This window comes from Erpetoichthys calabaricus, chromosome 12 (genome assembly GCF_900747795.2).
Source record: "Erpetoichthys calabaricus chromosome 12, fErpCal1.3, whole genome shotgun sequence".
NCBI classification, from domain to species: Eukaryota; Metazoa; Chordata; class Cladistia; order Polypteriformes; family Polypteridae; genus Erpetoichthys; species Erpetoichthys calabaricus.
This window is the reverse complement of record NC_041405.2, coordinates 141,659,313-141,685,747: the sequence shown is the minus strand read 5'-3', so window position 1 is coordinate 141,685,747 and position 26,435 is coordinate 141,659,313. Positions and strand designations below refer to the sequence as shown.

The following is a 26,435-nucleotide window of genomic DNA, read 5'->3' as shown; positions in this document are numbered from 1 at the left end:
GTGCTCACACCACATCCTTGGTACATATCCAGTACAAGTTACTTTGTTAGTTACTGACATTTGTTTTTGTGAGGTTATGTTTGCATTTGTACATTTAGAGAAATATTTTACTAATAGTTAATGAAATATTGTATGTACCTATTTATTATTTCAGAATATTCAAAAAATTACTTTTTAGATTGGCCTAAGATGACGTAATTATGACATCCATCAATGTACAGATATTTTAAGACTATTTCTGTTACTCCTATGCTATTCAATTATCTCTCATATGTGCTTTCACTGCTTGTATTAACATTTTACTTGATATAATATTAGACACTGTATTGATCCTCAAAAACGCTACAAATGCAATAAATTTAGGATTTACTAGTTTGTCTACATTAGCTCTGCTTAGCAGACATGTTTGTAAGAGTGCAGTGCCTTTAATGTATTTTATAATTTTTAAGATTGTTAGGCTCAGTCTAAACTGTGTTGCCCTTTCAATGCAGCATGAAGAGTTGAGTAACGAGACTGTCTGGCCATTTTGGAAGTTCTGAAACACTGACTTGTAAACTTTACTTTGGAATGAATGAGACATGCAGACCAGGGGCCTCATGTATAACGCCGTGCGTAGAACTCACACTATAACATGGCGTAAGCACAAAAGCGGGATTGTGCGTACGCACAGAAAAATCCTGATGCAGGAATCTGTGCGCACGCAAAATTTCACGTTCTTCCACTACATAAATCCCGATCTTCGTGAAAAGTAACGCACGTGCACGCGCCTTCTGTCCCGCCCCAACTCCTCCCAGAATTACGCCTCTTTGAATATGCAAATCAATATAAATAGCCTTCTGTGAAAAGACAATGGGAAAAGCACAGGGGAAAATATAAGAATTTCAGCGAATACCAAGTGGAGGCAAAGGAAAAATGTACTATTTGTTGGTTTAAACAGTGGTATAATCAACAAAAGAAAGTTGATCGAGTGACAGAGTGTCGGAGAAACTCGAAGGCTCAACTTCACAAAGTTGCACAGTGCCCGAAATAAAAAAGAAATCACATATCAACGTCGCCGTGAAAAAGCGAGTCGTAGCCCACCGTCTGAGTGTCATATGAAAGCTTATTAGGGTACAGACAAAAAAAAGGCACACAGTGGGGAAAAAAGCACGAAATGTCAACTTTAATCTCGAAACTTCCACTTTAATCACGTAGTTTATTTTGCCATTAAAGTAGAACATCATAAACTTCATCTTAAAATCGTTTAATTTACTAGTTTCTCAAATCCCATTGTAACTAAAGTGGCATGTTAAATGCTCTGTTCTGTATTTGATCTTCTATGTGCTCTATGTGTATGAATCACTACCTGCTTTTTAAACGGGCTTTCTCTTTCTCCGACAGGACACATAATCCATTACATTCGTGATATTACAGCTCTCTGAATAATTTAAATACTGAGATGTATACGTGATATCTTTTTCATGATGATAGGAATGAAAGCATGTTATTAAACATGGGAACACGGTGGCGCAGTGCTTGTTCATGTCTCACGCAAGAGGCTTGCTGCGCCATGCGCAACCTTCAATGAAATAATTTATCACAGCAGTACTGTCTCTTTCAAACGTACTAACCTCCAATTCCTGTCCTTACTTTTCTTTCTCCAAAAACTCAATCGCCACACAATAAGCTATGTAATAGACGTGAAGCCATCTGTAAGCTTAGAACTTCGATTCTTCAAAACTTTTAAGGAACATTGAAATATCTTAGTAGTACGTGTTTAATTATTATATCCGTCTATCTTTCCAGTGTCGCGTCAGCACCAGCAAGAATACAGCGCAAGGCAGGGACAATTACTGAACTAGCTAGCGCTGCGGCACCGTGTCCTCACATGTTTAATTATTAACAATACAGATTATTTAAATGAAGTTAAAGTTTTATCTGTATAATATAATCAACATGTTTTGCTGCATTTCGTCTTAGAAATGAATACCGTCATCACATGTAAATACGCGCTTTATAAAGTTGCGCAGGTTGTGCAATATTATAACTGTAGTGCAAGTTTACAGTGGGGTAATTGTACTTATAAGTACAAACAGTTCTACAAGGAGCACTTGATGGACTGATTTATTGCATTTAGAGTTCTTGGGATGAAACTGTTTCTAAACCGCGAAGTCCGTACAGGGACTAAAGCGTTTGCTGTGGCTCAGGCAGCATCTGCTTCATGCTGTATACCGATAATTCTCTTTACAATCAGCTGCTGCTGTGATTTCCCACTCAGATACAGTGATATAAATACTCCGAGTGGTGCAGTGAGAGTAATGTGGAAAAAGATGATCTGCTGTGGCAACCCTTAACGGGAGCAGCTGAAAGAAGATGCAGTGAGAGTTACAACGCTAAAGCAGTTATGGTATTTGGAATACTATGGCTATTCCCTGGACCATTATATTGCTACAGGTTAATTACAATCAGATGCATTACACTAATAAACAATATGCAGTTAATTTCAGTGTATTTATAAAGCCGCGCCAGGAATGTGGATCTAAGAAAGAAAGGGTGATCACACAGGAACAGTAGCACTGCTTTGACGCTGAGTGCCGCCAGTCTGCAAAACCGGGCGGATAAATTGCGTACGCCAAGGAATGAGTTACCGTGGAAATGTGCATGGCTTTACGCCAAGTTTAGGTTTTATACATCGCGATTTGAGCGTGGAAAGGTTCGTACGCAACATTTCTGTGCGTACGCACCGTTTATACATGAGGCCCCAGGTCACTTCATTATCACCTTATAATAGAGCTGGGTAGAGATCAAGGCTGTGGAGTCACAGTCACTGAGTAAAAGTCTGAAACAATTATTGGAATACTGGAGTTAGACTTGGCAAAAACATACAGACTCCAACTAAAAGTAAATTGCAATATAATGTGATAAAATTCTCAGTTTCACATATACTAATGTAAATGAACTATTTTTCTTCTAGTGTTCTGATAATATAGAATCTTTTTTAATTTTTAAATTTTGTCTTTTGTTTCATAATACTGTTTGTAACTTCTTTAATAAATAATATAAAAAGCCACAACGGCATCTCTATGGTCTTTGAACTCAAACTTTACCAGGTTAGGGTGCTAAAAAGTTGCCTGATGATTCATGTTGGTGAATAGGAATTTTTATAGAAAAAGCCATATGTGAAACTGGCAAATACTTAGTGAAGAAGACAACGGAGGACTTGTCTTTGTTTCTCGAACTACACACTCTGATGTTTGTATCCTTTTATGCACATGCCCACCTGGGCCTTTTTTTTCTATCCTACTTAGATTCATTTTGCCTTCTTCTTTCAAGACAGTAATAGACACCTTTGTATGAAATCTTCATTTTCTTGGCAATCTGTCACATGGAATAACTTTTATTCTGCAAAAAAACAATAGATTGACATATTCTTGAGAAAGTGGTTTAAAATGAGCCATTTCTGAACCCAGAACTGAACTTTAGGAATGCCAGTACCTTATAACACAAGTTAACAGGATAATAGGTTTCAGTGGTGCTAATGCAGTTAGAAAGGATTATCTAACAACTAATTAGCATTAATTCATGACTAATTAAGTATAAGCTAAGGGAGTTTATTATTAGGACACGGATTGGAATTGCTGCTGAAAATGGGGCTTTGCAGCTATATGTGAATAATAAATGAATAAAAAATTTTAAAAAATCAGTCATTTCAAGAAGTAATAGCTGTTATACATACTAGTAATGCCTTGGATTTATTTTTAAATCAGTTTAATGATATCTTGATATAAAAAAGGTATCAAAAACATTAAAATTTCTGGGTGACTCCAGATTTTTGACTGGTGTTGTGTATTGACTTAAATTACAAAGAGGAGTCAGAGGTACCATAAATTCAGGTAGAGATAGCCACTTAGTCTGAAACCCATTTCAGTTTTTACTTGCTAAACTGTAAATGTGTTAAATCTGGAAGATGGACTGCTTCCTTAATGGGATTATGTATAGCATTTCTTATTTGTTTATTCATTAACCAGCCACCCACTTGCTTTCATTTCTCATCAAAATGTGCATTTTTAATCCTTAATGTAATCTATAACGGGATAAAATTAGCAAGATAACAATGACCTTTAACTTTATTTATATTTTTTGTTTAAGGCACAATAGAATGTGTTTATTGATTCATAATAAAGTTTAATGATTTGATGCAAAACTTAAAAATTAAAGCATTTCACCAAATGAAACCACAGTACTTATTTAAATAATTTAAACAACGCTGTCATGCACCACACTAAATTTGTAGAGGGACCAGTGTTTCTCAAAATTATTTTCACCATGTACAAAGTAATACACCACAACAATATTCACAAACCTGCTTAATTCAACTCAGGGTCACTAGAAATAGAAGCCTATCCTGGGAACACTGAGTGCATGGCAGGAATCAATATTAGGCAGGGCGCCAAACTATCAAAAGGCCAAGTACATAGACAATGCAATAAAAATCTATTTGAAGAAATCTATTTTGTACTCATGCTAAAGGGTCAAGACTTAGACATGATGTTCCGATAACATTTACTGTCAGGACTTCTTAAAAGATTGAGGCTGAGAAGTACAGAGTGACAGGCACTCAACACTAAACATTTTTATTTTCAAGATTGTCTGCAAAAGCTTTTTAAATAAATAAATATAGCAGTAAGCAAGCTATTTACTTCACAGAATTTAAGTACCTTTTAAAATGTTAAAAAATATATTAATACAGCAGAACCATAAACCATACATTTCTCTGAAATACTGAATTGAAACTTTCATACTCCATCAACTTAATGATATTCTCCTTTCTCATGTGCATTTATGTATAATGCTAAACCTGATTAACACTATTTATGACTTCTGTTTAGTTCAAAGTCAATTATTTTGTACCTATGACTAAATAGAATTAAGCACTTTTACACTTTGTCAGCTACAGCTCTTCTTTTTTCTTGGTCTTAAATTGGAAAACTTACTTGCTTTCAGGAGGTTGATCCATACCCTACATAAACATCTTTTATTAATTAGACGCAGCCGCTAATAACTCAGAATGTGAAACTTTCAAGCTCTGAACTCAGTCTTCCTGCAATATGCACAAATAAACAACTGAAAATCTGATGACATTGCTGATATCCCTGTAAAATGGAACTGGTTAAGCCTGTAACACCTATAAAAGACAGGCTTCAACAAGTCTGGAGCTGGTACATTTGTACAATGAGAATTCTTTGCTCTATTTTTTGACAGCAACATACAATTTAGGAAAAACACTCTTTAAAAGGGATCAACATTACTTTGAAATTCTTAAGAAAAAAATAATACTCTGGTTCAGAAACCAAATTCAAAGAGCCTTAGATTAATTAATATGTTTTTGATTTTGGGGTAGGTGGTATGTTAGTTTTATTTCTTTAGACAGTGGTAAAAAATGTATTAAGAGCATGTTATATCACTGAAACATAACAGCCTGACTCGAAAGTGAACCAAACAGTTTCTTTAATACTAGGATAATAATGTAAAAGAGAACAATACAGCCATGAAAACAAACACACAGGATTAATTTAAAAAAATGACATCATTTACAAACTGTACTTTATAATTATTTTAACCAACTACTAAACAAAACAGCACAATTTACCTTAAAAGTGTCTATGACAAATGACCCAGCCTGTCACAAGCATATTTTGAGGCTGATTATTTGTACCTAGTATATACATATTAATATTCAACATCATACAAAAACTAGATCGTATAGCCAATGACTAAATATTCAGTGCAGAAATTGCCAAACCTGATGAAAAGATACACATTAATAATATAAAAATGTATCTATTTACAAATGGTCACTTCAGCTAAGCTGAACACATAGGTAAAGAATTTTATAAAGGTCAACTCTAATCATTTACTCTGTCTCTTAATCAACCTGTATACACTACACAAGTTATGCTGTATTTTACAATCTAAATGTTAATGTATCATGCCAGCATAAACAATTCTTACAATGGATTGCTATATGAAAAACTTATTAACAATTGCTTTAATAAAACAGGATAATGATTTTGCTTCATTTACACTTAACAATATTTCCAATTGTAACCTAAACAAAAAAAAATAATGCAATAAATACTTTTAATTGAACAATGCACTCCAGTAGTTAACAAGAGCTGTTAATGCTGTCTTACAGCTCCAATGACCCAGTTTTGGCCCAGTCACTTTACACCTGTAGTTTACACATTTTACTTGCATCTGTGTGGTATTTTTCCCTCAATCTAAATGACACTGATGTTTAGCTGTATGTGTGAATGTGTCCAGCAATTGGCTGGTTTCTGCCTTTCTCCCAGTGCTACAATGATATATTCAAGGTCCCATTGACCCTGCAATGTAAAAATCAAGTTCAGAACTTGGACAGGTGTGTTCAGTTTACATTTATTCATTAACTCACTTAAGCAAATAACTTATTTTAAAGAGAGATTGGACAATAGAAGCAATGGCTTGGAAAAAATGACTTGAAAGGACTTTTCTTTTTTTTTTTTTTTTATTTACAACCTATATAGTGAGAGTCTGAATGATAGATAGGTGGTTTGATACTTTATTAATATAGAAGGAAGTTGAAAAAATGCATTTTCTTCAATTTTATGTCATTGCAGCTCCTAATGCTTAGATTTATAAAATTTATCCAAAACAATTTTAAACTTCAAAAAGTTTTTTTCTTGGTACCTCAGACTGTTTGACAAAATTTTTGTTAAGTATTGAAACCAAATCCAAACAAACAAAAACTTGCATAAACCATAAAAGGATTCTGCTTCAGACTCGTTAAAAAGTAACACAATATTGCTGCATATTAATATTTCATAATTCAGTCAAGGCTTAAAAAAGGAATATAACAGATATATTAAATATTAACTGTACATGAGAAATGTGTTATTGATTAACCCAATCCCAAACTCTCTTATCAGTACAGTAAATAAATGCAGTTAAAACCTAAAAACAATTAACAACAGCAACATTTGTCAGACATACAGAGCCAGGCCTTATGATTCTATAGACTTCTTCATTTGAATGTTTTACTGTAAAAATTGCAAAACACCAAATAGTTACATGAATACCATAACCAAGACTATAATAATTGTTTACGTGAAGTTTACACTCACCTCAGGAGATCATCTTCAATAGTTGCAATATCATAGTTACACATTTATTGCTAATGTTATTGGCCTGTTTGAAAATATTCTGATAAAGCAATCTATTAAATTAAATATGACTTAGCTACTAGAATTAACAGGAAAAAGTAACAAATTACTACACTGCTGTCTACATGTTAAGCTCACAAGGGCTACACTCTCCGCACAAAAGAAGCCATTGCCAAATGAAACAAGGAAATTGTTGTGTCCACTGATTGGGTAAATGCTGAATGGTGAAACCTAATACAAGCTCTCAAACAATTGCAGCAAACACAACTATCAATTTACTGTGAAATAAGCTTTATGCAAAGGTTGGCAAAGAAACAAGGTAGCAGAAGTTCACATATCACAGTGTAAGGGATTTATAGCAATGCGCAGTTATTATTAAAGACAAAGTACCTGCAAGAAAATCTGATTACAACACTCAAAGAATTACAACTTAAATTACTTGTCTGGATACTCTGCTTTTCTGATGAACTACAAAGCATTTTGTATATCCATCAACCTTTATTGAAATTCACCATTTTCCTCTTATATGTATTTAAGCACAATACAGACAATCTTTACCCCTATGAAAATGTCATGTATTTATTAACAAGGTGAAAAAAATCTTATTTTATAGGATAGTTTTCAAAATGATCACAATCACAGATCATTTCACAAGGTGATTAAACATTATCCATTAATCGGGATAGTAAACTGGATTACACATCACGGCATGCGGCAAAAGATATATGCACAAATGCTAATCTGTTCTTCTTTTCATAAAAAGTATCCACGTCCAGAATACAGATAGGAATATCAGTAAAAGAAGCACAGACTGAAGAACAAGTAGTTGGCAAGAAAAGTGATTTGGTGATAGACTAAAGCAGACATAAAACCTTTTTAATTCCATAAACTGAACCACCTTTAAAGGCTCCCCAATAAGTCTGGATTAGTATGAAACCACTGTAACTGGATTCTTATATAATAAAAAAAAAAAAAAAAAAAAGTGGGTACACAACTATGTGCCTTTGAAAAGAAAAAAAAATCAACATACAGTATTGCCTAATAGAAAACTGTAAATAAGCAGTTGCACCTCAAATTTACTGAAGGCTCAGAAAAGTAAGTTTTTAAATGTCAAGATGTATGTGAATTGCAGCAAATTTTACAGTTTGTTTCGGATCACAAACTAAAACCTAATCCCATTGCATACATATTTCTTCTCCCAGATGAGCGTGACCCTTTCAACACCTGTATTTGATTGCAATAACAACCTGCTGTCAATGCAACTGCCAGCAGAACTGCATAATTCATCCTTATGTTTCTGTAGATGATGTAAGGAGGATTATAAAACAAATCAACATCAATAACCTGGACAGAAATTCAGGGTTTGTTTTAAAAACGTTGTAGCAAGCAAATAGCTGTAATTTTCTCAAACATCTTTGATATCCCACTAAGCTGAGTCTATCTAACATGGCAACAATGCAGAAATCATTTCATGACTTAAGAGTGAGGTTTGCTTTTGTCCTAAAAGTAAACAAACCAAGCCATTGTTGAGAAATTAACCCGCAGGGAATCTGTATGTTCCGCCTGCTTCAAAAAGACAGCAATTACTCTTGCTCCATAGAAAAACAAAAATGGGCTGTCTAAATGACTGTGGACCAGTGCAATCCATTCCCATTTTGATATTCTCCTTTGAAAGACTGGGATACATTAAACGTAATATTCCAGATAGTCTGGGCCACCTCCATTTTCAATATTGTCACAACTGCCATATCCCTTGTACTTTACACCATTCTGATACACCTGGATAATAAAAAGTGACAAGCCAGAGTCCTCTTCATCGACTATACAAAGCATTCAAACTGTTGTATCATTAAAGCTGATCACTATGCTCCTAGATTTGGGACTGTTAGACCTCTGCACATGTGATTTGCAGCATCTCCATACTGATCCACAACAAAGATTCCCTATAATGTAGTGTGCCGTTACCACCACCATACTACTTGTTCATCTATGGCCATGTGTCAAAAAACAGCAAATCTTCCTTCAATAAATTTGCCAGTGATACCACCATTGCTGGCCCAATCATCAAAGATGAGACAATTTATAACAGAGAGATGTGTCATCAAAAGCAAAATGCCGGTTGTTGAGAAGCCGAGCATCTGCCTCACAGAGGATGCTATGGAGAGTGTCAGCAGCTTTAAATTGGAAATGGGCAAACTTGTCTTGATTTGTGTCAGAAAGACTAACCAATGCCTTTACCTTATCAGTGGTCTGAGAATAGTCTCAATCTATGCCCCTCATCTTCTTTAATTGTTGAGAAGAGTTTGTTCTTAATGGTTGTATAATATCCTGGTATGGCACCTGCTCATCTAAGGGTAGCAAAACGCAACAGATGGTGGTCAATACCATACAGAATGTTAGTGATACACAGTTCTCCTTGTTCAAGGTTATGTAAAACAGACATAGTATTATTAAAGTCCTAACATAACCTGCATAGACAGATGTGTCTTTGTTTCATTATGTCAAATGTCACATTATTCTCTAGTTGCTAATTTACTCAAGAGCTACTCATACTTCATATTTATTTCAGTATACTGTATATGTTGTACCAAATATAAAACGTTGCATTCATCGTCTTTTTTGTACACATCGGAACTACACTAGAACAAGTGCTTTTTTTATCCTCAAAACAACATTACGTGGGCTGCCTTAAACTGGCAAGTAAAGATAATTCACATATATCAAAATAGGCAAAGAATGAATACAGTTTAAAAATAAATACAGTTTAGTTGTATCTTTTTTTTTTTCCTTTAGTTACTTCACTGGTTAATGAGGATAAACACCAGCTGAAACTCAGCTACTTACTGTATGCGATTCAATTACAACTACAATAGACTATATGTACACTTTCTTCCAGATTCAGCATCAGCCTGCTGCTGCACTTCCTGTGCCAAAATCAAAATGGACTAGCTATGGCGTTTTTCCACCCGATCGCTTCAAGACGTTCCCAGACTTACGGTAAACGACGTAAGTCGCATTATTCAAATATTCTGCCAAACATCAGGAGCTAAAAAGAAGAAGGGTCTATAGGGTTCAAGATACATCCACAATTACAAAGGTAAGTTCCAGACGTATTAAAAACTTGCGTCTACTGTGAATTTACATGGGACAAATACTTGATTATATTAGGCTTCCTTATATATATATATATATATATATATATATATATATATATATATAAGAAAATTTTAACAATTAGTCATTAAACTTTAGTCAGGGACAGGTGAATATACAGATAAGCTTAATATTGCAACAGCGCTGGACAAGTTATATTAGCCAGGGATGAGTCACAAAAAGAATGAGTTGGCATTACATCATCAATAGCAGAAGCACTTATAAAAATGATAGCTCTGCACAGTTGTACACACTTTTGCCAGCTAGTGTGTCAAAAGGCTAGCAGTCCTTTTAAGGATAGCGAGCCACCTCAAAGAGCAAAGAACTTATCCATTGCGGCGCCAATGTTACAATACATAACATGAGTCTGCTGGACATCTTACATTGTAAAAAAGTAAAATGTCCCTGAGCCTGCAAAAGGGTGAATGCCAGACCACTGCTTCATTGTAAGGGTCTCAATGTGTTTCCTCAGCTGGAGGACCTCTTCTCTGAGATAAATGTTTTCATCAGGTGTTAGGTCAATAACTGCTAGATATGGAGCCGAAGCGTAGTGGTTGTCTTCAAGGATTTTAATTATCCTCCTCCTCGCCCCTTGTGTCATCCTACATTGGTCGCTTTCTCTTTCCCCAAACCCCTGTTCTTAAAAGTGGAATGAAGAAATTGTTCCACTCAAACAACACAGGGACAGCTCCCTTCTTCAACAGACATAACTCTGTCTCAGACCCTGGCTCGCAGAAATTTTCAATTTTAAAATGCCGGCTACAAACTTGGTTATGGGGAATAACTGTAAAGCTCTCACTCTGGGTGGCAGCAATCAATTTATATCAGGTTTTCACTTCGGAGGGAAATGTAAGAAGACTAAATACCTTGTTGTACGTACTGGAATCTGAACATAAAGGTACACAACAGTGTTCAACTGTAGAGCTATATGTATGCTGAAACTTGAACTTCTTTCTCATGGACATTCTTACCATTAAACAAACTGCAGTATGGACAATGGAAGTGACTGAGCTGGCAGAGATTTCACCGGAAGTATGTCAACTACTGAACAAATCCTACTGTGTGCATATAGCCTATTCTACAAGAACAATTCCTAAAGGCAGAAGTCATTTTATTCGCTAGAAATTTAACACTCACAAATTCAAAATATCCAGCTTTTTCAAATGCAACAAGAATTACTAGGCTCAGACTACTTCATGTCACAGAGTGTTTTCGTAGCTTGACTTTCCACTGTCCAGATTAACAGATTTAACAAAGAGGTACACGGTCACTGTACACATCTGTGACTAGATAAGTATACAGTAATAATAGTTTTAGCTGTGAACTGAAAGTTAAATGCTGCATAGTGAAAGCAGTTCTGCAGAATTTACATTTTTCCTAATTGATGTATAACCGGTTTTAGGAGAAAGCCAGAAAATTATACTTTAATACCTGATGCTTCTTGCATTAGCTGAACTGAATATAAATAAACAAGGAAGATAAAACATACAAAACATAATACCTACTATTTGGCACTTGCCTTCATATGTCTATTGCAAACCATTCTGAATACATGTAGGGGAAAAAAAACGAAATATTCCTTAAATGTTTAATGAAATTTTTGACAGGCATTGAAAGTACACTTACAAAAATAATTACTTGGGTATGTTGTCATTACTTAGCTAAATTCAATTGATTTCAAATAAATTAATAAAGATGAGCAGGTTTTTAAGACTTTACATATCCATTTCTAGTACACATGACTTAAACTAAGTGGCATATTAAGAAGTATAATTTATATAGACATTCAATAAATGGATTTCATTGCTTTAATTAACAGCACCATCCACAGAAATAGATTCTAATGTATACTGCCATTACCCAATTACCTCAGGTTGATTTTACCCAAAGTGAATATTTTTTTAATATTTGGGAAGAAAAAAAAAAAAAACTTTTTGAGAAACAAATCCCATTACACAACTACTTAAGCTGCTTCAACTGAAAAATCAGTTTATTTATGTTTAAAAAAGCAAATGTATCTCACTGTAATAAAATCACCATTAGGATGGCAAATAGCAATGTTGCCAAGTGGCCAGGTTCTGCCAATTCAGGTGATTTATTTATTTATTTATTTATTTTACATTTTCCAATGCAAAAAAAGTGTTTGGGAAAAGTCAATATTTTTTGGATATTTTACAAAATGTCTGAGTAGTTTTTTGTTTCTTTTAATAACAAAAGATGCCTGCCTAATTAGAAAACGTTTAGTTCATTTGTATTAAGGCCTCACTTTTATTTTTTTTGTAAATAATTTACAAAGAGTTTTGGCAATATATATCTATTTATCTAATGTCAGAGAATGATAAAGACCACACTTAACAGTACCCCTTGTTAAGATTTGTGTAGTTAGGACAGTGGTTTTGGGCTAGTTTATTTTCGGTAGTCTAGCAAACCTACTGCACAACCTATATCACATGCTTTTCTTCTCCTTGCGACACTGGGAGGCTATTTAATATATTAGTTTGGTGCAACTGGTAACTTGTCAATGTTATCTAATTATGAATGGATTGCAGTTGATTATCAAATGATAAGATGACCTGTCAATTTAATTAATATGTGAAACTAAACTTTCTAAAAAAATGTTTGTGTTTTGGGTTTACTTTATGATAGGAAATTATTCCATAATGTCAGAGTATAAAATCAACATATTTAAATTTTGTAAAGTTAATTCAGCAATTTGGTTTAACAAAACTGTTCAAATATGTAACACATGCCTAATCCCTTCCATTGTGGTTAGAGTAACTAACGTGACTAGTGTTAGGTAAACCACAATGAACGGAGTTTGAACTAGTCTATTAATTTATGTGGAAGTTTCATGTGTAATTGAATTAAGTTCCTCCAGTGAATCACTTTTTTCAGTTTATATAGAGTACAAGAAATATGAAACCATGTCAAAAAAGCTTTGTGAGGAATCATTTTGATAAAGTGGTACAGAATTAAAATTTAAATCTGGCTGTAATACCAGTAACAATTTGTGAACTGTATACACCACTTACAATTATTTCCTAGGCCATTGTGTGCAATTTTCTTTAAAGTCTACTACTTTAAGGTTTTTCTTTCAATCCAAACTTGTGAATACTCTTTATATCTAATTGTTCTGAATATATTAACAAAATAGATAGGATTAACTTAAGCAATTAACAAAAGAAGTGAAGGGGGTTTACAGTACACTGCATTGAAAAGAAAAAGTGTACCTCCACAAGGTTTGCACGCTGTGGGTTAGCAGGAACACAAATCATAAAGCAAAAACTAGGCAAATATTTTGCCTTATACCAGATATAAAATGAAAAATAATAGAAATAATTAGGGAGATATCTATTTATGGTCATTATGCATGGTTATACCCTATGCTTTTCTGAAATATGAGTAGACAACTATTTTTTAATTCAGATGAGTAAGATAATACCAGCTTGTAATAAATATATGCTTGAGTATTTTACATGTTGAAATTTACTTTTAAGATAACAGAAGTAACTAGGTTGTGGTCAAAGGACTGTGCCAGTCCACAAATGTTTGTATTAGACACTATGCATTTATTCAAAAAAAGATACTCCTTACATTTTGTTGCTATAATCTGTTAAATAACATGTAGAATTTTGCTTGCACAAAAAGCTGGATATATGAAGTTTATATGCTCTCTTTTTTCTCTCTACAGTATATATAAAATACACACACACAGAGAATTGTATTTTAAAAGGCAGTTTCTAAACAGATTACTTTTTTTCTTATTATGACAAGTTAAATTCAAATGTAGAACTGACAATAACATTTCGACATAAGCAACATAGTACAAGAAGCACACATCATATATTTTGAATAGTAACACTGAAGAATGTAATGCTGAATTGAAAACAGGTAATGACAGCTCAGGTAATTTCAAAATTCTGGATTTTTACAAGGCAAAAACTCGGGCGTGGGAGGAGTTTGGGGAGGCCATGGAGAACGACTTTCGGACGGCTTCGAGGAGATTCTGGTCCACCATCCGGCGTCTCAGGAAGGGGAAGCAGTGCAGTGTCAACACTGTATATGGTGGGATGGTGCGCTGCTGACCTCGACTCGGGACGTTGTGGGTCGGTGGGGGGAGTACTTCGAAGACCTCCTCAATCCCAATAACATGCCTTCCAATGAGGAAGCAGAGCCTGGGGACTCGGAGGTGGGCTCCCCCATCTCTGGGACTGAGGTCACCGAGGTGGTCAAAAAACTCCTTGGTGGCAGGGCCCCGGGGGTGGATGAGATACGCCCAGAGTTCCTCAAGGCTCTGGATGTTGTAGGACTGTCTTGGTTGACACGCCTCTGCAACATCGCATGGACTTCAGGGACAGTGCCTCTGGATTGGCAGACCGGGGTGGTGGTCCCCCTCTTTAAGAAGGGGGATCGGAGGGTGTGTTCCAACTACGGAGGGATCACACTCCTCAGCCTCCCTGGAAAAGTCTATTCAGGGGTCCTGGAGAGGAGGGTCCGTCGGATAGTCGAGCCTCGGATTCAGGAGGAACAGTGTGGTTTTCGTCCTGGTCGCGGAACAGTGGACCAGCTCTATACCCTTAGCAGGGTCCTGGAGGGGTGCATGGGAGTTTGCCCAACCAGTCTACATGTGTTTTCTGGACTTGGAAAAGGCATTCGACCGTGTCCCTCGGGGAATCCTGTGGGGCGAACTCCGAGAGTATGGGGGTACCGGCCCCCTTGATAAGGGCTGTTGGGTCCCTGTACGATCGTTGCCAGAGCCTGGTCCGCATTGCCGGGAGTAAGTCGAACCTGTTTCCAGTGAGAGTTGGACTCTGCCAGGGCTGCCCTTTGTCACCGATTCTGTTCATAACTTTTATGGACAGAATTTCTAGGCGCAGCCAGGGCATTGAGGGGGTCCGGTTTGGTGGGCTCAGGATTGGGTCACTGCTTTTTGCAGATGATGTTGTCCTGTTTGCTTCATCAGGCCGTGATCTTCAGCTCTCTCTGGATCGGTTCGCAGCCGAGTGTGAAGCGGCTGGGATGAGAATCAGCACCTCCAAATCCGAGACCATGGTCCTCAGCCGGAAAAGGGTGGAGTGCCCTCTCAGGGTTGGTAGTGCGATCCTGCCCCAAGTGGAGGAGTTCAAGTATCTCGCGGTCTTGTTCACGAGTGAGGGAAGAATGGAGCGTGAGATCGACAGGCGGATCGGTGCGGCATACGCAGTAATGCGGGCGTGGCATTGGTCTGTCGTGGTGAAAAAGGAGCTGAGCCGCAAGGCGAAGCTCTCAATTTACCAGTCGATCTATGTTCCTACCCTCACCTATGGTCATGAACTATGGGTAGTGACCGAAAAGAACGAGATCGCGAATACAAGTGGCTGAAATGAGTTTCCTCCGCAGGGTGTCTGGGCTTTCCCTTAAAGATAGGGTGAGAAGCTCAGTCATCCGGGAGGGACTCAGAGTAGAGCCGCTGCTCCTCCGCATCGAGAGGAGTCAGATGAGGTGGCTCGGGCATCTGATCAGGATGCCTCCTGGACGCCTCCCTGGTGAGGTGTTCCGGGCACGTCTAACCGGAAGGAGGCCCCGGGGAAGGACCCAGGACACGTTGGAGGGGACTATGTCTCTCGACTGGCCTGGGAACGCCTTGGGATTCTCCCGGAAGAGCTAGAAGAAGTGCCGGGGAGAGGGAAGTCTGGGCATCTCTGCTCAAGCTGCTGCCCCCGCGACCCGACCTCGGATAAGCGGGAGACAATGGATGGATGGATGGATGGATTTTTACAAATGGTAAAGCAATAAGAAAGTGTGATCACTCATCCAAGAAACTTTGAAAACAGCAAAAAACAGAAATTACACTGTTATAAAGAAGTTCTGAAATCAGGATCTCAAGGATCCAAGTAAAACTGACAAATCTGATTTCACATAAGGAGCTTTAAAGCTAGCACAAAAGTGGAAAAAAAGGAGGGACAAATTTGGAAAATTAAAACACCATGAGTTTGACCTTATAAATTTCAATTAATTTGATCTGTTAAATATTACTCTTTAGTAATATTTTTATAAACAGCTAATGATACAAATATAAATCTAACAATCGCAAATATTACAAAACTTAACCGATTGGTTCACTAACAACCGAGACTTTAAAAGCATGTGTTAACAAAAACAGCTTTAAAGAGTTGGCTTAAATTATAATACCTGGAATTATCTTGGAATTCACAAATTCAACAGTTAATATGTAATAATGTTTGAATTGTAATATTTAGTATGGATTTTAAGCAGTAGTTTTCAGGTAATGGGCATAAAATGTCAAGAGAAAAAATTTACAATGGGCACATACTAAGATACAGTATATCCTGTTGTTGAAATATCATTCTTTATAAATCCCCTCAAGATTGTAAACCTCATTTGTTGTTACACTGTGGCGATCCCCATCTCTGCCACACATTAAAATTCAAGCCCTGCATCGTATTTTGATATTTATGAATGCCAATGCTTGTTTGCTTAAATGATAGTTGGGTAACTACTTGATGAATATACTAGCATTTTAAAGCTGTTGTTACTTTTAATCTTTACAGCAAATATTTTACATTGTATTACAGAAAAATTTGGACGTGAGCGTCAGTAGGCTTTGCGCCTTTGAAACCAAGTTACCCAAACTATTCTATAACATTTCAGCAATTATTTACCACTCTGATGCTGATCTTTCTCATCATAAAATAGGTAATTATGATAGCAATTGCGAAGAAGAATTCATAATTAATTGCAGAATTATGGTATTTGAGGGTTCCTCTAGAGTGCCTCTTTCTCTTGCACGATTTGGCTCAAAAACTAATCAGCACATCATCATCTCATAACAGGCTTAAGTTTCGAGTTTGGTATTTTTCTGTCCTGCTGTTTTAGCTCTAGACCGTCCTCATGAAACTGACACACAGACACTCGAGATATCAATGTTTTCAGTATCGGGGACCCTAAAACACTGAGATTCGTTGAAAACCAGAGATCGAAATTTTTGACGAATCTAAACTTTTCGCTCCTCCCTCATAGACTATAGGTTATGGTGGGGAAGAGCACAAGGCAAAAAGGCACAATATTGTTCACTTCAATAAATGGAGGTACTTTAATAAAAAGCCACTGAATGGGATTTCTGTTATTACTGTGGTATTGGAAGGTATCAGGTTCTCCAAAAATGGCAACAAGAAATTCACATGAACATAAAGTGGGAAGGTGAGACACCTCAAGTTGTATCCTCAGAAATTCACATGGCAAGTGAAATAATTCAGTTAAGGAGAGTTTTCAGGTTAGGATTTATGAACTGGAATGCTATGGGCAAAAATGCACATGTGAAAACATACATGAGAACAATGCATCGTGCAATAACATATGTTAGTATTTTTTGTAAAATTATCATTCACTCATTTTCCACTGCTTATCCAGAACTGGGTCGTGGGGGCAACACAATTAGCAGTGACGCCCATGTGTTCCTTTCCCCAGTCAAACTTTCCATGCTCTGTGATCCCGAGGCATTATCAGGCCATCAGGCAGAAATCCTTCCAGTGAGCCCTGTGTCTTTCCACGGGTCTCCCCATAAAGACTTCATGGGGAGCTGACCAGGAGGCATCGGTATTAGATGCCTGAATCACCTCAATAGGCTCCTCTCAATGCGGAGGGTCAGAACCTCTTCTCCCAGCCTCTCCTGGATGTTTGTGCTTCTCACCCTCTCTCTAATGGGGAGCCCAGCAGGGAAAACTCATTTAGGGCGCTTACACCAGAGATCCTTTCGGTCTGTATCCATAGGTGAGGGTAGGGATAGAGATTGACTGGTAAATCAAGAGCTTTGCCATCTGGTTCAGCTCCTTCTTCATCACTACATATCAGTATAGCGACCACATAACAGTGTTTGCCACACCAATAAGTCTGTTAATCTCATCATCCCTTTTTCCTTCATTTCCGAATAAGACCCAAGATACTTAAACTCCCCACTTGCGGTATTGTCACCTCCACCTGGGAGACAACAGTCCACCTTTTACTTAATGAGGACCAGGAGCTCGCATTTGGAAGAGCTGAACCTCAAGCCTGCCGTTTTGCACTCAGACACAAATTGTTCAATGCATGCTGGAGTTCACAGCTTGTTGAAGCCAACGGGACCATGTTGTCTGTAAAAAGTAGAGACACACCTCCAATGACAATGTACTGGACACCTCCCCCCAAAAACAAGGCTGCACCTTGATATCCTGTCCATGAAAAATAGCAAACTGCATAGCATAGGAGACAAAGCATAGCCCTAGGGCAGGGGTCCCCAACCCCCGGTCCGCGGCCCACTACCGGTCCGCAGCCGTCTGACAGCCGGGCCGCGAGAGAACTGCCGGCAACGGCGACTCACTCAGACTTTTCAGAACGCTTGGCGGGCGGGGCTTTGCAGCGGTGCAGAGAGAGGAGAGAGACCGAGGTGAGAGAGTATTACAACAAAGTACTTTTATGGTCCTGACAGTTTCCCCATATGACATGAGTCTATAGAAATCACGTTACTACGAAGTACATTCAACAGATGCTTTCATTACAACGAAGTGACCTTGAAATGCTTGAACGAATCATCCACAGAGCAGTTAGATCTGTGGTCGCAGCTCAGAAACATTGTAAAAAAATCTCTTTCTTCGAACTTTCCTCGTACTGTTTTTTTTTTTTTGCTGTTTTTGTTGTCTGTGGTTTTCATTGATTCCTTTTGCTTATTGCTTGTCAACATTTGAAAAACATCCATTGGAATTTAACTCATTGTCACCCTCCTATAGAAACGGCAGACATGAAAAAAAGATTGCAGTGTTAATGTTTGTGATGTGCAATCTGTTGGATTGGCAAATGTAAAGCATATGTCTTTGTTATATGCAAAAAAAGAAGAAAAACCTCAGATTGCAAACGTATGCGAACTGCTTAATAACTTTAATAATAATAGAAATGTTATGTAAATTGTGTATAAAACTGCCCCCAACCCCCCCCCAACCAACCGGTCCGTGGAAAAATTTGCATCTAATAAAGTGGTCCTTGCTGTCAAAAATGTTGGGGACCACTGCCCTAGGGGAGTCCCACACACACAGATATTTGCTAATGTTCCCCCCACGAGTGTGCAGACACAGCTCTCACCGTGTTTATATAGGGACTGAATAGCCCTCATTAGGGGCCCCAGTCCTTACCACCAAGGACAAAGTCCTTTTTCCCTGTTGGTCCTCCTCTGCTGCTTCTGGAGTCTCTTGTGCTAACCATACATGGAAGGCCTCCTTCAATCTGATGACACCTCTCACTTCTGGTGTCCATCATTGGATCCTAGGGTTGCCACTTTGACAGGCACCTACAGCCTTCAGGCTGCAGCTTTTGGCAGCTGCTTCCACAATGGAGGCTTTGGACAAGGTCAATTTGGACTACATCTCCAGCCTCCCCAGAATGTGGGAAAAGCTCTCTCTGAGTTGCAAGTTAAGTCTTCTGGACAGCGGCTTTCCTCAGACATTTGCAGTCCACCCTCACTACTCTCTTGGGCTTTTCAGGTCTGATCAGGCACCTCCACCAGATTGTGGTGAGTTGACAGCTCTGTCCCTCTCTTCTCCAGAGTGCGCAGAACATACAGCTATAAATCTTATAATATGATTATAAAATCAATCATTGATCTTTGGCCTAAGGTTCTCAGGTACCTAACATGGAAGGCCTCCTTCTTCAGTCTGCTAGCATCTCTCACCTCTGGTTAGCCACCTTTTGTTTGCTAAGGTCAAACTCTGTCTAGCAGAAAAATCTGATAACAAAACAATACTCAGGTTTAGATCAGGCATGCCATTTCTCCCATTCATGCCTCTCTAGGCATCTCCCTCACTGCATACATGGACACTGAACATGCCCAGCAGAGCAGTGGAGTCCCTATCTGGGAACCTTTCCAGGATCCCCTCCAGGAACTCCAAGTTAGCCTGGTACTATTCAGTGCATAAGCACATATGGCAATCGGAGTTCTCCCCTCTGCCACCTTCAGCTGCACAGAGACAACCCTGTTGCTCTCCAGGAAAAACTCCAACATGGCATCGACCAGACTGGGTCTCAATTAGAAGCCCATTCCCACCCAATGCCTTTCCCCCTGGGCAACTTCTGAGTAAAGAAGAGTCCAGCCTCTTTTGAGGGGTTTGATTCCAGAACTAAGCAAATGGGTGGATGTAAACCCAACAATATCTAGTTGGTAATGCTCCGCCTCACCCAACAAACCCTGTACTTGGTGTACTACAACCGACTCACACAAACTGACGCTAAGACCTCTCTACCTTTGACTGCCAACCAGGTCACATTGCACTCTGCCCCTTCTCCTCCTGAAGGTGATGGGCACACAGCAGAGCAGTCCCACGTTTCGAGTTTGGGCTGGTCAACCCATACTGCATGGGGCTCTTGTAGAACTGCATTACTAGGGACCATTGGGGATTTACCACCTAATTATTCTGCATTAATATAGGTGGTCCGCAACATTATTCTCTTTAACAATACTGCCTTATTTGGTAGTATGTGCCAGACACGATAGTTTTTCATAGGATTCAGTCTCACATTATTCAGGTAAAGTCCATACAGCAGATATTCTGCAATCCAAGTGCTGCGAGGTTTCAAAGAAATATTTTTTTGTTAATTTCTAGCTTATATCTGTGATCAAATACATGGTCTGGGGAGACAAACTGAACAGCTGCAAATGCACCACGAAATAGACTGATGCCCTGTCCAAGGTTGGTTCTCAACCCAGTGCTACTGGAACAGACACTGGCCACTGTACCCCTGAACTGGATATGCAGGTGAACAAAATGGATGGAACCAATGATTATTCTCATTTTTTATCACTCTGCATTTGTAGTTGCTAGAATGTGCAAGCTCAACACTAACTAGGCTATTTTTGAACCTGTTGAAGGAGGGGAATGGGTATGAATTTTGTTTTTTTATGGGCTGTTCTCCTCTGTATTATGTGGGGTCTGTTTGGGTTTCTCTTCAAACAAAAATAACACAAAAAAGAACCTTTCAATCCTTATTAGAAACACTTTATGTGGGTTGCTAAAGTATTTCAAACCATCTGTAACATTTGTCAAGCTTATTCATAAGCATCCCTTTAAGATGGATATCTTTACCCTCCATCTCCCGGCTGTTTTCAAGCTATTTTTGACCATGCAATGCTTGAAAATAACATTCATGGCCAGTTCCTCCAAAAACATTTTTTTTTTTTTTTGGTTTTCTTACAGTAAAGATAGATAGATAGATAGATACTTTATTAATCCCAATGGGAAATTCACATACCCAATGGGTAAAGGGTTATACTCTATTTAAATTAATTCATTTTTAATATAAAATAGGCTAATGTGTAGTGTTTAGAGCTCCTCCAAACTTCTGCAAAACCTAGAAATTGTCAGAAAGCAATTATTTTACTGGTAATTAGACCACGGAACTGTTAACTCTTAAATCATTCTGATTTCTGCACTAAATCACAGGTCAGGTTTTCCTAACTGACATACTTTCATTCTGTCTAGTTGATTTCTAAGACAGATACTTGTTCTGTGATGTATCTGGCAACACTGGGCTCTTTAATAAAGAGGAAATTATTGATGTATGAGCACATTATATCACTTGTCATGAGATTGTTCTGATAGCACAAACTATTTAAACCGGCTGCTTCTGCAAAAAAAAAAAATGACTTGAAATGTTTCCGCTTTGCCCTGGCCCCATTACTTAAGAAAATCAGCATCAGGCATATTCTATAAAAAACTCATTGTTGCAGAGACTGCAAAAGTGTTTGTAAAAAATAGCTTAATCATACCTTTCTCATATATATATATGTATATTAGTATTTTAAAATTAAGTCACAGGTTACACTGAACACATAAAAGGAATAAAATGTTTTACTTCCAGTTTAAGTATATTGTATGAATTTGATCAACCTACTGGATGGTCCTTTAGCAACTTGCTTATTTCTTATCTTTAAGACTAAATATAAAATACAATTCTTTAGTCCCACCTCTTGGCAGTATGGGGAAAATAACACTGAGGAAATTTAATTGTTGCTCTTTAATAATCATTTTTGTGAAGCTGCAAAGTCTGTCATATTTTAGCCTATTAGTATGATAAACTGATTATTTTTTAGTGAATTTAATGAGCAGTTTAAAGTTAAAGAAAAAAATCTATCAAATCTATCCGACTTAAAAGAAATTTGGAAGTGAACATTAGTAGGCTTTGCGCCTTAGCAACCAAATTACCCAAACTATTCTATAACATTTCAGTAATTATTTACCACTCTGATGCTGATCTTTCTGATCATAAAATAGGTCATTAAGATAGCAATTGATGAAAAGAATTCATAATTAACTGCACAATTATGGTATTTGAGGGTTCCTCTAGTGTGCCTCTTTCTCTTGCATGATTTGGCTCAAAAACTAATCAGCACATCGTCATCTCATAACAGGCTTAAGTTTCAAGTTTGGTATTTTTCTGTCCAACCATTTTAGCTCTAGACCATCCTTCAGAAGCTGTGACACACAGACATACACTCACCATTGAGATATTCAGGTTTTTGGTATCGGGGATCCTAAAATGTCGCAATCCATAAAAGACCAGCAATCAAACTTTTTGACGAATCTAAAGCTTTTTCGCCACCCCCCATAGATGACAGGTTAATGTGGGAGAGGGCACGAAGCAAAGAAACCAAGCCATGGATTAAACAATAATGGGTGTGTCGAGACTGGCCCTAGTAATTGTTACAATCATATCATATGTAAAAATGGGTCAAATGGGCACCTTCTGGGCCTATGAACTACTGTGGTGGCAAGCTCTTTAATGTTTTATGACCAGGGAGAAGGGGTAATGAGGCAACCTGTTCTGCATTAGAAAATTAAATAAGACTGACCTAAAATAATGGGTACATCTATTAAATAGTTGTACTTCATGCTGAGCTGAAATGAACTGGGCAAAAAGGGAACACCGGTCATTAACACAAGAGTCACTGCTTAGGTATAACCAGGAAAAAATATTTTGCCTAATGCAACAATAAGCACAGTAACTGGTTAATCTTTATATATAATACCATGGCTGTTCGTTTGTCTGTCTAGGATTTTAATTCACCTGTAGCTCGCAAACCATTTGACCTATTGACCTGAAATTTAGTACACATATACTACGTGACTTCTACGGTCCGCTTTCAAGGTGATGATTGACCTCCAAGGTTCTTCTTCTTTATATTTTATTTTATTGTAGAATCAATTCTCGGCAGCGGCCAGCAGGGCGGCCATGCAGCACATGCGTATGGGTGCCATTCTCATCCCTACCACCTTCGCCGTCACTTCCCCTACCTTTTCATATCTTAAATCATTTTTGAGGCAGATTGAAGACTTAAGTGAAAAATTAAAGAAAATGTACTAAGTAATTGCAACACAAACACTGACTTAATCACTTTTAACGTGAAAAGATGCCGACAAAAAAAGAGAAGTGGGCCGCTAGAGTGGAGAAAAGAAGAGATGCTCAGGAAGCAGCAAGCGCATCAACCTTTGAGCAAATGAATGCTAAACGTACAGAGAAAGAGGACAAAAACTACTAATGCTCAAGTCAAATGAATTCACTGCACGTTATCATGCAGTGCGCAGTTACTGGTATATAATAAATGACTAAACTAGACAGACAGAAACAGAAAAAGATTCTGTGGTAGCATGACTTGGCATCAGACATCATGTGATATCATTAAACATGAAAAAGTACGGAAGATATAGTATATCACCAGTGAAACGTGAAGGATGAGGAAGACTTCTTTCTGTGCTGTCACAAATACTGGGTTGTGAGCAACTCATATCTACACACAGAAATAAATCTAGCATATACAACTTTGAAAAACAAAAATAAATTAATCACTCTGAAAAACAGGAAGAGCAGCAAAATACACAAATATCTGCAAAAAATCTAGCGGGCCAAGTATAATATAGTTTATATAGAGTTGCCAAAGTTTTATGTGTGCGTGCATTTCCCATGCAAATGACTGCTCAGACAGTAACAGCATGTATACTGCGAAGTACAATTCACAGGATGAATAGGAAAAACTAAAGATTTAAGTTGCTATGAAAGTGACATGAATGTAAACATCAAACACAGATGAAATATTGTCTGTGGAGTAGCACTTTTGCATTGGCTTTCTCTCTTTATCATAGAAGTGTGCAGAATTTAGTAACAAAAGTGTTACATTTTGTCAACAAAATAGCAGAGTATAACATTGGTGCTGAAAGAGGCATATCAGAAGGAACAACTTGCTGTAACTTGTCATGAATGTGGTGTGGCAGCCGAAGAGACATTTACAATTCTGTGAACAAAGATCTAAACGTGGGAACGCTGATAAACCCACCTGATCTGACAAACTCTAGTTCCTGCTGATTCATGCTGAAGGAAAAATCTGATTCTGCCAAAAACATGCAGTGTGCCAGCAGCGCTAGTACTACTGGTATAATTTTGTGGGTTTTGTTTCTCTGGTGCACAAACTGGGCTGTTGACAGGTGTACAACAATATCTAAATGCCACATTATATTAGAATTATCTGATAGTTTGCCAACCAGGCACATATCCTTATGCTGACTTTGTAGTATTTTTGTGGAATAATACTCAATGCACCCAAAATGGTTGCACACCAAACTGTAAAGAATTTGCCTTAATAAAGTCAAAAGAACACAATTTAGAGGAGTGTAAGTAATCGTTGATTAGATTGATTACATCTTGCCTGAAGAAGGGGCCTGAGTTGCCTCGAAAGCTTGCATATTGTAATCTTTTTAGGTTAGCCAATAAAAGGGGTCATTTTGCTTGACTTCCCATTACGTTCATAATGGCTAACATGGTACAACACCCTAGTCCTAAAGGAACAGTTTGTAAGTTTGCAAAGATCTTCACACAGAGAACTACAGACACATTGAATAAACGACTAATTAGTGGGGAAGAGAGCAGGAATTTAGGGACCTTAAATCCCGACTTGATGTTATTTTGGAGAAATTAGGTGGATTGGATTGACAAACACTGTTGAGCTTAATGGTCTGTTCTCATGGTAGTTGTTATAATGTTCTAAGGATGAAGTCAAGAAAAAGGCAGTTTCGAATTTCAGCAAATTGTATTTTTATAATTGAAAATACATTTATTTGAACATGTACCTTTTTAAAACTGGCATTGTTTTGTGAAATTAAATTTGCATCAAGCAATGTACCTAATGACTGTTATTAGTACAGGTATATTCTTTTATTTTTTTAAACGTTTTGAAAATAAAATAGACTCAGTTTAAAAAGCTAAAAGTCAAAATTCCATTCATTCCTTCCATCCATCCTTCTGTTTTCCTACCTGCTTATCTTGTTACCTGATATCTGGTAGTAAACTGCTAGTTTTTTGTGGCGTTATATAGCAAAACCTGCGAAATTCATTAAAACAAACATATACTTAAAAAGTCTACAATAAATGTGTAACGGAAGTTAAGTAGCCTGCCAAATACAGCCACCCAGATTTATTTATTTACAATTGTTTGGTTATTTTAGATTGTGAGAATTTAAAGCCCTGAGGTGTTTTGTTAAGTTTAATTATAAAAAAAAAGTTTGATGATACCTCACGGCTCTGCAGTGGTCCCGTTTTCTATTAAAATTTGATTTAATAAAACACTCCTGGGTTTTTAGCCCTTTAGAGTCTAAACTAACTAACTAAATAAAACGGGATGACTGTAATTGGAAGGCTATTTAGCTACCGTTACAAATGCATACATGAATGTCACCTTAACGTTCACAATCATAATCTTACAAACAAAACATTATATAGGTAACAATAACTTAAAGGGCCAAAGAGTAACGACCCTACATTTATTAAGCTCTTGTGTCACGGAAAGGGTGCTGTGACTGGCAGCGGAAGGCGCCATTTACAGCTTCGCCTAAGGCAACAAAAATGCTAGGGTCGCCCCCTGGTAACCAAACTAAGAAACAGGTACATATAGTTGAGTGAAGCTTAGAAACAAGTTGCATTTTTAAACTCTAGACACACTTCTTGCGTGCTCTGTAAAAACTCCTGAACAATCCCCGGCAACTCAGTTCACTGCCCGCCCCCATTCCGCCTCCTTAAACGGATTCTACCGAC

The 26,435-nt window shown here is 37.6% G+C and overlaps 3 protein-coding genes across 5 annotated transcripts in view; 1 reads left to right on the top strand and 2 right to left on the bottom strand.

Moving 5' to 3' along the window:
• Positions 1–26,435, top strand: part of ap3d1 (adaptor related protein complex 3 subunit delta 1) — a 1,136,182-nt gene that overhangs the window by 510,031 nt on the left and 599,716 nt on the right. The window lies entirely within an intron of this gene.
• Positions 1–26,435, bottom strand: part of theg (theg spermatid protein) — a 455,045-nt gene that overhangs the window by 125,691 nt on the left and 302,919 nt on the right. The window lies entirely within an intron of this gene.
• si:ch211-129c21.1 (uncharacterized protein LOC563087 homolog) overlaps positions 1–26,435 on the bottom strand; it is a 74,788-nt gene that overhangs the window by 48,024 nt on the left and 329 nt on the right. The window contains exon 1 of one of the 3 annotated variants that reach the window (XM_028816417.2): positions 7,143–7,381. The exons of 1 other annotated variant lie outside the window; for it this stretch is intronic. The gene's annotated coding sequence lies outside the window, so the exon portion shown is untranslated. Of the gene's footprint in view, positions 1–4,973; positions 5,130–7,142; positions 7,382–26,435 lie in introns of those variants that run through there. One more of the 3 variants, XM_028816416.2, reaches the window with a different exon arrangement.